Below are 13228 nucleotides of genomic sequence, written 5' to 3'. Positions count from 1 at the left end.
TTTGAACATTAAATATCTTGTCTTTGTGGTGTATTCAATTCAATATAGGTTGAAGAGGATTTGAAAATCATTGTATTCTGTTTTTATTTACATTCATTACAGTCATTTGAGGTAATGTATATCATTAACAGGAACACAGTGGAGAGTAACTAAACTTTTGAAATTTTTGTCTAAATGACACGTCGCGGATGGTTGGCAATTATTGTTGCATTTATTTATTTAATTAAATATTTTACTGGCAATTTTAATTTGAGTCACTCAGCATTATAAAACAGCAAGTGATTATATCACCTTATTGTTGGCTATTTGGGGTTATTACATACATAGTTGAATGTAATTAAGACTAAGCAGTCAGTGCAGAGTTGCCCCAGCATCAGTTTTGCCCGGTGATCTTATCGTTTAAAGATGATACTCTAAGAGCAGCAACACTCACAAGATGCCTGGGAGAGATGATTGCAAAAGATTTCCAGCCTCTGTCCATAGTAGAAGACCAAAGTTTGTGAGAGCTCTTGACCCAAAATATAAACTCCCAGGAATAAAACCTGACAGACTCATCTTGTAAAGATGTTCGATGAATGAAAAGACAAAGTAATTCTTTATGAAGTTATAATTTGAAATACAGTACTTTTTCTTTTTACATTTACCACGCACATTATGTGTATTTGCACAAAGTATCAGTATCAGATCAGTATCGCCGATACCAGCCTGAATTTTACTCAGTATCGGGTTGGAAAGGAAATTGGTGGTATCGAACATCACTACCAGGTGATGAGCTACAAATTAGAAACACATGAATGGAAAGCACAAGAACAAGGGTGTGGCTGCCAGACAGAGTGAAATGCCCACCACCAAGTGCCAGGAGACAGACAAGAGAGATAGACAGACAGACAGACCCAAGCAAGAAAATAAACACACTCAGAAAACCAATGAACAAAAATAACAAAACAGACCAGAAAATAAAACAGGACATGGCAAAATCTCAAACCCTAACAATCATCAGCCATCCTTTGTGACAATCATGAGCTATTTCCATCCTCACTCTGGGCATCAAGAATCAGGCTCAATGCTTGTGCAACTGTAAATCTTGCTATTCTAGGTCTGTTGGCCGTGCTTCCCTGCAAAACAGTAATATATAATGATCAGAGTTGGCAAATTACAAAACCATTTGAAGCTATAGTGTCGAAAATTTCATAGATCTTCCCAAAGGGTCACAACTTTGGATTATACTTGCCACACGGATCGACCGATCCTTGGAAAATTCTATGAACTAATGCAGGACAAATAGGTTCACACATTCATGGTAAGAAACTTTTTTCCGATTAAAATTAGAAAAATAGTGCACAAAAATATATGCCCGGGGTCATAAATGACCCCAGTCGGTCGTTTGAGGGTTAATTGAATATGCATCAACTTAAAATGTTAAAAAGTCTCTTGACTTGTGTAAAGAAATGTGGGTGGGCATGATTTAGTTGTGTTATACTAAATGGTGTCCATATGCATTTGATTATTTTAGCTTTGACATTTTTATTAAATTTAAGTTAAGTTTTAACCATTTGTTTTTACTGTGAGCTTAAAGGGCATAAACAGAAATTTGAATATAGGGAAGTTTGATTTTTTTTTTTTTTTAATTTCGTGTACAATAAATAAATAAATAAAATGTATAAAAGCCCAAGGATGCCCAATTTTTTTTTCTCATGCCACTGTAGTTACCATAAAGCCCCATAGATACCACAAGTTAGTTTGAGTCTTAACGTTCACTAGCACAGAGTGAAAATCATCATTCACAATATAGAGACAGATTTCGGCATGTTGATCATTGCTTTATTATCTGTGCATTTTTCTTCCATTTTAACAATCATGTTCTGTTTTTGGATGGATATCCGGATTTTATTACTCATTTGAGGGCTCTGTAATGTCACATTTTTTTCAATAATTTTAAAATTCTTACAAGTTACATTATTACAACATTGTATCAAAATGTTGTTTTCTGAATTGTCCCCACACACACCCAAAAAATAATAAAATAAAAATTAAAGTCTTATAAGACTGATTTCTGACGTGTAATAGGCCGATTTCTGACGGAAAACCTCTATGTGCATAACCCAACTATCGAAGACCAACATTTGGAACCTGTTATTAAAGCCTCTGAAATCTTACAAACAAACTGATCTGGGCTACCCAAAGAAACCCATTTAAATAATAATATTTGAAGATGTTGCTGAAGGGCTGTTTATGAGAGAAAAATTTGTTATAAAGGCTTATATTTTTAAGTTACAATCAGTTGAATTGAAAAGATGTTTTTATTATTATTATGCAGATACTTGTTTAATATACAGTGTTAAAAAGCTCAAATTTCTGCCTTTAAAACCAGTCTGATTTCTATGATTTAATTTAACCATTTGATCAGTTCTGTAAGGGGTGTACCAGAGATCCTGACCCATCACCCCACCGCTTAAAAATATTTAATGAATGCAATTTTGCAGGGTTTATTCTAAGGATTTTTTACAACTGCACAAGCCCTAAGGTTGATGTTGATATGACTCTTACCAAAGACACATAAGACAGCCAATGAGTTGCACTTACTTGAACATTGGTTTAAATGTTACTATGCTAGCCATACTTAAGTTAACTTTACTTTAGGTTTGTGTTGCTGTAACTTGAGGTTTATGATCATGTACTTCTGATATGACCCCTGGGCCGGCCCTAGATTATGACAGTTTTTGCTTCTTTTGCTCATTCAGGTTTATAATGTCAGAAGCAATAATGGTTGATAATCCTAATTGTTTAAGTAATAAGTAACAATTGCATGGTTTACAATGTATAGTATGAAGTAGTTAGAAGTAATATTATCTAAGTTATTAATAAATAATAAGTATGTTTGAATTACATTGTAAATTTAATGAAAATAAAAATACATTGTTATTGAGTGATCAGTGACTTCTGTTGTGGTTCAATATTAACATTATCAACTCTTTTCATCATGGAAATTTTGGAAAATGAAACAAAATGTGAAAAAATATCTGTAAAAATTTAGTATTTACAATTGCACAAATCTGGATTTACAACCGCACATTTTCAATTTACAACTGCACAAAAGGGGTACAACTGCACATTAGAATAAACCCTGCAATTTTGAGAAATGTACAAAGCAAGATAAAGCAAGGGGATTAAAATATATTTTGTGATAAATTTATACATAAGTGTTCTTCTGATCTAAAAAAAGAAATACTTCGTATTTCATTCAAGAACACATGAGACACAGTGCAAATTTATTGTAGCACCTTAATGTTATCCAGGGCTCAGAGCCACATGGAAGAATTAGTCTTTTAACCAATAAAAGCAATTTCCAAACATAATTGAGAACATGTTTCAATACATATGCATGAAAAAAGGATTTTCCATATGACTGACTCATATGTTTGTGTAATTGATTGAGGGGATGACCCATTATATTAGCTGTTATTTGAGAACCATCAAAACGCACAAAATTGCAAATTGCCCATGCTTGTATGTGAATTAATGCCCCATTCATCATCATTATGAGTTGATAAGTTAATTTAACCATTTCATTCTGTCTTAATGAGCTATAGTTGAATTAATGTCATGTAATATATGAAAGTAACATTTGAACAGAGGCAATGATTTGAGACAAAGAGAGTAGAGACGGCTTTTGAAGCATAATGGCGGCATAAATCTCATCAGACTTATTGTTTTCCAGGCATTTTTGAAAAATAAATACATTTTTGAAATCATAGGTAGGATTACCTGAGATGATTTTATTGAACTTATTTTATTTTATAAATTTTTTTGCAACATGTTTTTGATTACAGTAATTGACTTAAGCAATTATTTTAAATCACATAATTGATATGACTGGAATATCAATTGTGAATAATAGCCCATCAGATTAAAATGTGAAAATAACATCCAAGTGTCTTCAGGGGGCGCAGTCAGGATTTTCTGAGTTGGGGTCTAATGCAATCAAATAGTTGCATTTTTTGTGCACACATAGTATGACATTATATATTAAACAACACTATGTTTCATTATTACAGTATGTCTGTGCAGTATTCTAATAATAGCGGTATAATTAATAATTATTATTTCTCACCACAAATTCAGCAACATCTGTGTCTCTTTAGATCTTGGAGATAAGGTGTCATATATGAAAAAACCTATTGAATTAGCCTCTCATTTAAAAATGTAAATAAATGAAAAGCTTTGTCTTCAATTGTAATACATATTTTGTTTGCAATCCTTTTGAAACTGCCAGTAATGATAACTGAACAATAACCCTCACACAGAGTCTCTGTTAGGTACTTCACTCTTGCAGAGAACTACCAGAAAGAAGGATGCCTCATCTCTGGGAATTAAGGCAGATTAATATTTCATAAAACAATTTGTTTGTATTGTCTGAACAGTTGAAAGCCCCTTTAATAAAAACAATACCGCAACTCAACTCAAAGACTTTGACATTAAATGTCAGGAACAATCAACACGTGAGACCCATATAAATTTTCAAGCCAATCTTGTGCTGATTGCCGCCATATGGGTTGGCATCAGAAAGTCAGGGGATTTTGGGAGGTGATGGTCATCTAGTTAAAGTGTTTGGCTTATGACCAGAGGTTCCTCGCTTCAAATCCACATCAGACAGGAACATTGTGCAAGGTCCTTAATCCCCAAGTTGCTCCCAATGTGTAGTGAGTGCCTTGCATTGTAGCACCCTGATGTCAGTGTGAATGGGTAAATGTGAGGGATCACTGTAAAGCGCTTTGACCATAAAGGTGCTATATAAATGCAGGCTATACCATCCATTTTTTCTAGATCTATGTTTACCCTAATTCACATTATTTTTTCTGTAGATGTATGACAGAAAAAAAAAAAAACAAGAACCTGCGGAATTACCTGCGGAATTCTCATGCAGTATGACTGTTGCACTTTGCTTTGCTCTCAGGCCATCAGACTGTACAACTTCTCACTTGGGGGGAGGAGTAACAGGAAGACAGAGGACGGGAAGGAGAGTAACAGTAGTAGCCATTAAACCAGTAGCAATACGTCTGGTATTTATATTATATTTGCAAACTGTTTTTTTTTTTACTTTTACTTTTGACACTCTGTGTGCTTCTTGCCCTGTGTGCTGCTATTCAATGCTGCTGGAACCTCAATTTCCCAGAGGGTGTTGTGTGGGCCGCTGAAGAGGAGGTACTGCTGGCCCACCACCAGAGGGCGTCCTGCCTGAAGTGCGGGCTTCAGGCAGGTGAGGGCGCTGGAGCACCGGGAGTGGCAGCTGTCACTCATCAACAACACCAGCTGTCACTCATCATCATCATCCACACCTCGAGAAGTGCGAGTTCCACCGTACTTCTTTGTCCTTCCTGGGGTTCATCATCTCCTCCAACTCCGTCGCACCCGATCCGGCCAAGGTTGCGGCGGTGAGGGATTGGCCCCAACCGACGAGCCGTAGGAAGCTGCAACAGTTCCTCGGCTTTGCATATTTCTACTGGAGGTTTATTAAGGGTTATAGCCAGGTAGTTGGCCCCCTGATGGCCCTGACCTTCACTAAAGTCCCCTTCACCTGCTCGAATCGGTGCGAAGCCGCATTTAGGGAGTTGAAACTGCTGGGGAAAGTGTAGTGACACGGACCCACAACAGGGGGCGCAAATTAACGGTCAATAGATGAGCCAAAAGGTAACAATTTAATGTTGTGAATATACACAACGATTATACAGACAATCACAGAATCTGATAGCAGTCAATACACCAAGGTGACGTGTGGGCAGGCTCGAGGATAGAAGACGTCTGTCCTGAGAAGAGCCGGGACCACACGATTTCCACTGCCACAAAACCCGGTGAATTCTGGAGCCGCCAAGTCCCGAATTCCCAGGTGATCACCGTCCCCGACTGTCGGATCTGGTACTGCTGGCGAGGAGCACAAACAGTGAGATGTGGGTGTGTGCACACCCAGTAACAAAAACAGTCAGAAGGTGGAAAGTCACCTCCACCTCTAATCACACACTCGTGCAGCTCCTGATAAACCACCTATCTGGTTTGGGTGTAAAGCGAAGCCGTCACTGTTCACACCAAACGCCAATCCAGCAGATAAGGCACACCACAGGAAAACGGCTGCAAGAGAGTTCAGACTATTATTCAGTATTAAGTCAGCAGAGAAATTACCTTCACAGGTAGATGATATCTCGGCAACGAGGTGGAGATGATGTCCGGTTTTTATGGAGTGAGATGATGAAGTGTAGATGGGTGACAGCTGTCAAGAGATAATGAGTGACAGCTGTCACCCCCGGCTGTGTCCGTGGCGGCAGCGCCCTCTCGTGCCTGAAGCCTGCACTTCAGGCAGGGCGCCCTCTGGTGGTGGGCCAGCAGTACCTCCTCTTCTGGAGGCCCACACAACAGAAACATCGGTTCTCGTCTGCACCCGTTCTGGTGCAGCCCGATCCCAATCGCCAGTTTGTTGTTGAAATGGATGCCTCTGACTCAGGGATAGGAGCCGTGCTGTCCCAGAGCGGAGAGTCCGACAAGGTTCTCCATCCATGTGCCTATTTTTCCCGCAGGTTGACCCCGGCGGAGCGGAACTATGACGGCGGCAATCGGGAACTTCTTGCGGTGAAAGAGGCTCTTGAGGAGTGGAGACACCTGTTGGAGGGAGCTGCGGTACCATTTACGGTTTTCACGGACCATCGGAACCTAGAGTACATTCGGACCGCCAAGCATTTGAACCCCAGGCAAGCCCGCTGGTCACTGTTCTTTGGGCGATTGACTTCGGACTACCTACCGTCCCGGGACTAAGAACCAGCGATCTGACGCCCTGTCCCGGGTCCATGAAGAGGAGGTCAAGGTCGAGCTGTCAGATCCACCGGAACCTATCATCCCCGAGTCCACTATCGTGGCAGCCCTCACCTGGGACGTGGAGAAGACCGTCCGGGAGGCCCTGACACGGAACCCGGACCCGGGGACCGGCCCAAGGAACAGACTCTACGTCCCACCAGAAGCCAGAGCTGCTGTCCTGGATTTCTGTCACGGGTCCAAGCTCTCCTGTCACCCAGGGGTCGCGATAGAACCGTGGCAGTGGTTCAGGCAGCACTTCTGGTGGCGTCCATTTGAAGCCGATGTCCGGGAGTATGTCCAGGCCTGCACCACCTGTGCCAGGGGAAAGGCAGACCACCAACGGGCGCAGGGTCTCCTCCAGCCGTTACCTGTTCCCCAGCCCCTGGTCCCACATCGGCCTGGACTTCGTCACGGGCCCCCACCGTCCCAGGGCATGACCACCATCCTCACGATAGTGGACCGGTTCTCCAAGGCGGCCCACTTTGTGGCCCTCCCGAAGCTCCCCACGGCCCAGGAGACTGCAGACCTCCTGGTCCAACACGTTGTGCATCTGCATGGGATTCCATCTGATGTCGTCTCTGACCGTGGTCCCCAGTTCTCCTCGCAGGTCTGGAGGAGTTTCTGTAGAGAACTGGGGGCCTCCGTGAGCCTCTTGTCCGGGTACCATCCCCAGACCAAAGGACAGGTAGAGCGGGCCAACCAGGAGTTGGAACAGGCCCTTCGCTGTGTGACCTCGGTGCACCCGACAGCCTGGAGCAATCATCTGGCCTGGATAGAGTACGCACACAACAGTCAAGTCTCGTCTGCCACCGGCCTCTCCCCATTTGAGGTGTGTTTGGGGTACCAGCCTCCATTGTTCCCGCTAGTGGAGGGAGAGGTTGGGGTGCCCTCGGTCCAGGCCCATCTGAGGCGGTGCCGTCGGGTGTGGAGCTCTGCCCGCTCTGCCCTGCTCAAAGCCCGGATGAGGGCCAAGGCCCATGCAGACCGCCGGCGGTCCCGGGCCCCTGCATACCAGCCTGGGCAGGAGGTTTGGCTGTCAACAAAGAACATCCCATTACAGGTGGAATCTCACAAACTGAAGGATCGGTACATTGGCCCTTCCCCATCATCAAGGTCCTCAGTCCTGCCGCGGTGAAGCTGAGGCTGCCAGCTTCACTGCGGTTCCATCCAGTATTTCATGTCTCCCGGGTCAAGCCTCACCACACCTCTTCCCTCTGTGCCCCCGGACCGGCGCCGCCTCTTGCCCGGATCATCGACGGGGAGCCTGCGTGGACAGTTCGCCGGCTCCTGGACGTCCGTCGTAAGGGCCGGGGCTTCCAGTATCTCGTGGACCGGGAGGGTTATGGACCCGAAGAGCACTCCGGGTGAAGAGGAGGCGCCCATTGAGGGGGGGGGTCTTGTTGTGTGGGCCGCTGAAGAGGAGGTACTGCTGGCCCACCACCAGAGGGCGTCGTGCCTGAAGTGCGGGCTTCAGGCAGGTGAGGGCGCCGGAGCACCGGGAGTGGCAGCTGTCACTCATCAACAACACCAGCTGTCATCATCATCATCCACACCTCCATAAGAGCCGGGCAGCATCTTCACCTCACTGCCGAAAAATCGTCTACCGATAAGTAAACGTCTCAGCCTTTGGTATCATACAGTGGTAACGTTTTTACTTCTGTACTGACTGTCATTATTCTGAGTTTGCAGACTGTTAAGTGTTACTTCAGGATCTGTACAAGCTCTGTGATTGAGAGGTGGAGGTGCTTTCCACCTTTATGTTGAACTGTTTGCTGGGTGTTCATACACCCACCATCCTGTCTGTTCTTCCTGCCAGCAGTACCGATCTGACAGCCAGAGGCAGTGGCCACCTGGGGACCCAGTGCTTGGTGGCTCCAGGATTGCTTCAGGTCTCCGGTGGAGTGGAAGGCGTGTGGATCCGGCTCTTTTCTGGACGGGCGTCTCCTGTCCTCGAGCCTGCTCACACACCGCCGTAACTTATTTGACTGGTGATCTCAATTGTGTTGTCTGTTGCTCTGTTGTGCACATTCACAACATTAATTGTTATATTTGGCTTATTCCATTGTCCGTTCATTTGTGCCCCTGTTGTGGGTCCGTGTTCCTACACTTTTCACAACAGAGGGAGTCTTCCCAAGGGATCAATAAAGTTCTATCTAATCTAATCTAATATAATCTTGTCACAGTCCGGAGTGTGTCCCTTGGAAAGAAACTAACATACACACAGGGACGGATTAAAGGGGACATCAAGTCCTGACCTATATGTTTACCAATAAACCCTGAAAAACCTACATTATAATCACATGTGAATAGCACCAAATTAAGATATTGTAAAGAGCAGCTCCATCATACTGCACTTACTGTATTTGAAGGAGGCCAAGAGGACACCCATGTTTCACCTTGCTGCTGGTGGGAATGCTTACCTGCCTGGGTGGTTACCATCCAGGGTTCCACTCCAGGATCAGGTTGTTCCTTAAAGTGGTGGATGCAACACCCGTGCTTTACTACAAACCTGAGCTGATCGTCTACAATTTAAAGTGCTTTAAAAAAAATATGCGAAAATGCACATTTTTATTAAGCGTTTTTTTCCCCCAAGGAATTTCCCAAAACATTATGTGAATTGTACATGATTTATATGTTTTGCTTTAAAAAACCTTCACATATTATAGTGTTCTGAGATGTGTCACTTTCCATCATGCAACTGATTGGTGTTCTGCTGCTATGTGTTATTTAGTGCTACCATAGATTTTTTTAAATTATTTTTATATCGTGTTTTCTTTGTGTTACTGTGCGAATTCATTGTCACGTCAAAGTATATTTTGGATGTTCCCTCCATTGTTCTGCACGCGGTGCACTGTGTCAGTCTTGTGCAAAGCAATATGATGCTCATTGTGCAAGAAGTTCTCATTTGTTGTACATTGACCTTGTAGATGTGTTGACCTTTGTACATTCAGCCAGTGATTACGGAGTATGGTTCACAATGGAGCAGAGGCGAATGCTAATAACATAGGTGTTAGAATTTCTACAGTTGTGCAACAATTAATTAGTTCATGTCAAGAACAAAGCAAGTTACACAGATCAGCATTGGAAAGTATCAACTTTGAAATACAGCTGTCTGGATTATAAAATATTCTGAAGCCTGTAAAGAGCGTAGCTGTAATGACATAGCTAATGATATATATCTTTAGCAACGGCTGCAAAGTAGAAGAAAGGATGGCACCACCAACAGTTCTGGGGTGGTAAAATCTGCTTGGACCAATGAGGCCAAGTGTAAGACAGCAATAATGTGAAAATACCATAGTAGTCTGTGTGTGTGTATGTGTGTGTGTGTGTGTTTCATTAAAAATCCATTGTCCACCTTACTGTCTATTGTTCAATAGCCACCCTGACACTAGCATGAATTTAATCATCGCACTGTCACGCAATTTGTCGTGCAATTGCGTGTCAATATACGGTTTGCTTAAAAAGCCACCTTGATACTTGCACGAATTTGATCCCTGCACTGGCGCGCAATCTTGCATGCCAATGAGTAAACTCATCGTAAACTACTGTAAACTGCCCTCTAAGAATAAAATGTTGGATTTAATTGATAAAGATAAGGTAACTTTTTCCATAACTTTGTCAATTAAGTGCAAAACAATATTGGGATTTAAGTAATGTTTCATTTGATTTAATTAATGTCAATGACAATGTTGTTTTGCACTTAATTAACAATGTTATGTGGAAAAAGTTACTTTAACTTTATCAATTAAATTCAACATTTTATGCTAAGTGTGTATGTTTCATTTCTAAGAGTGTGTGCATAAACTACCGTAATTTCCAGACTATAGAGCGCACCTGAATATTAGCTGCACCCACCAATTTTAAAAAGAAAAAAATTGTACAAAGTAAGTGCGGGGTCTCCACGTTGTAACATGAGATATTTACACAGAAAGATGTTAGACAGAAAGATTTTTTAACTTTTAATTAATATGTATCGTAAATATTTTTCCCCTGAAGTGTTACACATAAATATTGACCCGCATGTCATCCAGCGTGCGCACACGGTGGTCTCCGCTGCACACGGAGAACTGAGTAAAAAAGCTCCGCTCCGCTAACTGAACTGATGACGCAAAGTGCGGAGAGGGACTTTTCTTCACTACAATGAACGGGTAAGACCTATATTTACACCACATGAGGAGAGCAGCTTTCAGGAAATCAGTTGACAGCGTCAAATGATGTATTACGACTTATGAAAAAGGTTGTAAAAATCCATAAATTAGTCACATCATTGGAAAAGCCACATTGTTCAAAGCGTGTGAAAAAAGTAGTGGCTTATAGTCCAGTAATTCTGGTATGCGAGGCCCTGAGCGCAATGACACGGGGCGACACACAGTGTTTGCGAATAGGTTGCGCAATATTCATGACTAGTAGTTCACGCAAGTGGCAAGAAATTTATGCGTGCCAGAAATTTTGAACATTTAAAAATTGTTCTTTGAGCACTGGCACGCAGCCTCGCACAGTTAACAAGGGTTTACAATGAGTTTACTTATTGGCGCGTAAGATTGCGTGGCAGTGTGTGGATCAAATTCATGCAAGTGTCAAGTCGGCTAAAGTTTGTGGTGAGATAAAAAGTGTATGTTATGTTAGCAACTTTGGTAAACAAGTGCCACCGCCGCCTTGGCTAGTTTACCAAAGACATTTATTTAGTTAATGTTGTAGCCAGTAGCGGCAACAGGAAATTTTTGTTGGGGGACCTGAGGGGGGCTTCACAAAATGTCATCAAAATGAACAATATATAGTAAAATGCTTTATAAATACCAAGGTATATGTTTTAGTCGCCCGTGCTCCTCTAAAATGTGGTATCAATGCACACACACATCACATAGAATGACTGTATTTATCACTTTGCTCAGTTACGCAATATTGAGACATTCTCAGTGCAAAACTGCAGTTGAGATCCACAAATATGTCAGTCCCTATTTACATTATTTGCAGAATTATTGGGGAGCTGAGGGGGGCTTGGCTCATTATTGGGGGGGCTTAAGCCTCTCCAAGCCCCCTTTTGGCACCGCCATTGGTTGTAGCCAAGCGGTTCAGTGCGCTTCTTTCCAGTGCGGAACGTTCCCAGTTTAAGAACAGCCCTCCCCATTCTCCGTGTAATGTGGAGTTGGATCAGGAAGGTCATTTGTTGTAACACTTGCACCAAATCAACATGCAGATCCATATCGGATCTGCATGTGGTGACGCCGAAAGAAAGGCAAAGCAGAAGGGACTTGATACACTGAAAAAAATTATACTTTGGATCAACTTTAAAAAAATTTATGTAATTTGTTGCAGCTATTTTTTTGTTTGTTTTTCACAATGTATATTTATGATTTGGTAAAGTGATTCCAGCAAATTTAAATTGGAAACCCCAATTTTCCATTAGACCAATGTAAATAGGTACTTTGAATGAAGTGCACTGATGTTTCACTTTTTTCAGTGTATTCCTAGCAGGGGTACACCCACATTTCACATAGATGCGGCACATCATTGTTTGACTGAGTGGTTGCCATCCAGAACCCACAGAGGCTGTGTAGTGTGGAACACCTGTCGACATGTAAGTGCACGCTCCCAGACGTAAGCCGATTCTGTGATCCTAACCTCTTTGTGGCTCTTCTTACTGTGCCCTGTGTGATTCGGGCCCCTGTGTTTCTGCCTAGACCAGCCCGTGCATTAGTCTGTCCACTAGAGGTGGGCGGATCGATCCTAATATTGATAATATCGATACCAACGCTGGTATTGATATTGAACGATCCTCGTGTAAAAAGATCGATACTCAAGCTTTTTTCTCTCCTGCACGCACTGACTGCTGCACACGCAGATTCATCAAAGTCTACTCTCTGTCTGTAAGAGCAACATGGAGCAGCGCACCCTTGTATTGTAGTTTGTCAGCCCTCTACCTCAGGAGATTTTATTTTAAGTTGTGTTAAGTGATATTTTTTTAAACAAAAATGTTGATTGTGATAATAAAGTATTTTGTTGTCACGTACAATGTTTGGTGAAATTCTATCCTAGGTCTTTTGGATCCTTTGGATCTATGAAGCTTAAATATGAAAAAGTATCGGTATTGTATTGATACCGGCCGATACTGGGCCTGTATTACTTGGTATCGGATCAATACCAAAATTCCCGGTATCGCCCACCTCTACTCTGCTCACACATATTACTCTACCGTTGCCTTTATTTGAAGCACCTCAGACATGATTACCAAAAACATTGTGTTTTACTCCCAAAGTATACAACAGCTCTTCAATCTTTTTTTTTTTATTTAAGTTGAGTTTGGAGGAAGGCGCCCATCAGCACCCCTCTGGTTACGCCCATGAATTTCTCTGTTGTGAAATCATAAGTCATAACCACCATAAAAGAG

This window comes from Thalassophryne amazonica, chromosome 14, assembly GCF_902500255.1.
Source record: "Thalassophryne amazonica chromosome 14, fThaAma1.1, whole genome shotgun sequence".
Classification (NCBI taxonomy): domain Eukaryota; kingdom Metazoa; phylum Chordata; class Actinopteri; order Batrachoidiformes; family Batrachoididae; genus Thalassophryne; species Thalassophryne amazonica.
Note: the sequence above shows the minus strand (reverse complement) of the source record.